The 2,007-nt window shown below is 36.6% G+C and overlaps 1 protein-coding gene across 1 annotated transcript in view; it reads right to left on the bottom strand.

Moving 5' to 3' along the window:
* The window catches only part of Mitf (transcription factor Mitf), a 59,576-nt gene extending 58,514 nt beyond the window's left edge, over positions 1-1,062 (bottom strand). The window contains exon 1 of the mRNA XM_011306445.1: positions 949-1,062. The gene's annotated coding sequence lies outside the window, so the exon portion shown is untranslated. The remainder of the gene's footprint in view (positions 1-948) is intronic.
* Positions 1,063-2,007: the final 945 nt, after the last annotated feature.

Here is a 2,007-nt window from a genome sequence, read left to right as displayed (position 1 = left end):
TCCTTCACGGTTAATTGACATTTTCTAGTGCAGATAATTTAGTAGAACAAAAAAGTGCAATTACCTCCAGCTAGATTATTCCACTCGCAATGAAACTAAAGCTTCAGCAATTATCTCTAATCCCAAAAATTCCGTAATTCACTGTACCAAAGAGTTTACAGCCTGATTCGACAGAATATCATTTCGCGATGTGCACGCGATAACGATAACGACAAATTATCGACTTTTATTTATAAAAAATGATATGTAAAGAAACTATCGATTTTATTTTTGTTAAATCGATTAATAAATATTATAAATTAATAACTGTCATCTGGGTAAATTCCTTGATATTTAAAACCCTGAATTCGACACGATGAGGCAATTGCAAAACAAAACAAGTCATATGTCATCGAGCAATAATTAATCACTGAAAATAATTGACCTTCGTACAAGACTGTTTACTGGTTTGTTTTTGTTAGGCAATTAAATCCAATTTCTCTTATTATTTGATACCCGACTATCAGCGAAACGAATAGACAAGTTGAATTCGTACGACGTGAACTCACGCACGTTGTCATACAGTGAAAGATCATCATTGGATCCAAAGTCCAATCTAATTGGCTACTTGAGGATAATCAAAATAATATGAATGCCCCGACACATTTATGAGTGGTTGTTATCATCACTTCGATGCCTCAGTGTGCAGAGGGATCATTTGTCTGAGAGAACTCAAGTGAAACAGTCCCAGAGTTGCCATTATTATGATTCATCATTTTTTACAGTCGTCAGAGACATTTGCTTCTGCAACATTCATAAAAATGACAATTCGTCCACCGAAAAAAAAACTCCATAACCATAATAGCTACCCCGAATACCATCGACCTCAACGAAATTTCCCTTCAATCAAGATCGCAAGCAAATGATCTCTCATTATCTCAAACTTAAAATTCGCAATGGTTTACTCACGATAGCAGGTGATGATTTTGTAATTGCTCCTGGCTGTTAGAGCCCTTGGAGGTCCACCTATAATCTCCTCAACCTCCTGAAGGGACGAACGTGAGCATGAGTTGAGAGCGAGAACAAAGATCTCCATTCTCCCCAGTTTTGATGGTCACCCATTAAAATCCTCATGGCATTCATCCAGACGACGAGTATAAACCTTATAACAGGATTTATAGCCCTTCAAACTCGAGTTATGACGGCTCTCGACGCCGGTGTACTACAAACACAAGTCACGGAAACATTCCACCCAGATGATGCCATCTGCACGACACAATCAACACTGGCTATTGATAGTCGGTAAAATCTGTGTAGATCTCGTATTTACCATCGCAAGCACCAAAAAGTAATTAATTAAATAATTAATCCCTTGTCAGTCCCAAAAAAAATGCTCCAGGGTCCCAGTGCAGGAATTTTTATTCCGAGAGGGGATTTTACCTCTTTCATTTTGCGAGTTGAATATTTTGGGAACTTATTATTTTCTGGTAGTTTCTGCGTTACGAGATTGGTATTCACTGAAATTGAAAAATTGAAAATTTTCAAAAAAGTATCGGGGAGTGCATAAAAATCGAGGAAGTATTCACTAAAATTTAGAAATTCGAAATGTTCAAAAAATTATCAGGGGAAGATGACAATTGGGGAAATATTCACAGAAATTGAAAAATTCGAAATTTTCAAAAAACTATCGGGGGAGCATGAAAATGCAGGCGGTATTCACTGAAATATAAAAATTGAAAATTTTGATAATTTTTCGCTCAAATCGACTTTTCGATACATGAAATCGATGCGTCTCGACGAGATAAAAACGAATCTGGGCGTATTTTTGAGCTAGGACGCATAGAACGCGAGAAAATCGGGTTTTTGTAAATCGAAAAAAAATTCGCGAAAATCGACTTTTCGATACATGAAATCGATGCGTCTCGATGAGATAAAAACGAATCTGGGCGTATTTTTGCGCTAGGACGCATAGAACGCGAGAAAATCGAGTTTTTCTAAAAAAAAAAAAAATTCGCGAAAATCGACTTT

This window comes from Fopius arisanus, unplaced genomic scaffold, assembly GCF_000806365.1.
Source record: "Fopius arisanus strain USDA-PBARC FA_bdor unplaced genomic scaffold, ASM80636v1 scaffold00048, whole genome shotgun sequence".
NCBI classification, from domain to species: domain Eukaryota; kingdom Metazoa; phylum Arthropoda; class Insecta; order Hymenoptera; family Braconidae; genus Fopius; species Fopius arisanus.
The sequence above is the reverse complement of the archived record's forward strand: the minus strand, read 5'-3'. Positions and strand labels throughout refer to the sequence as shown.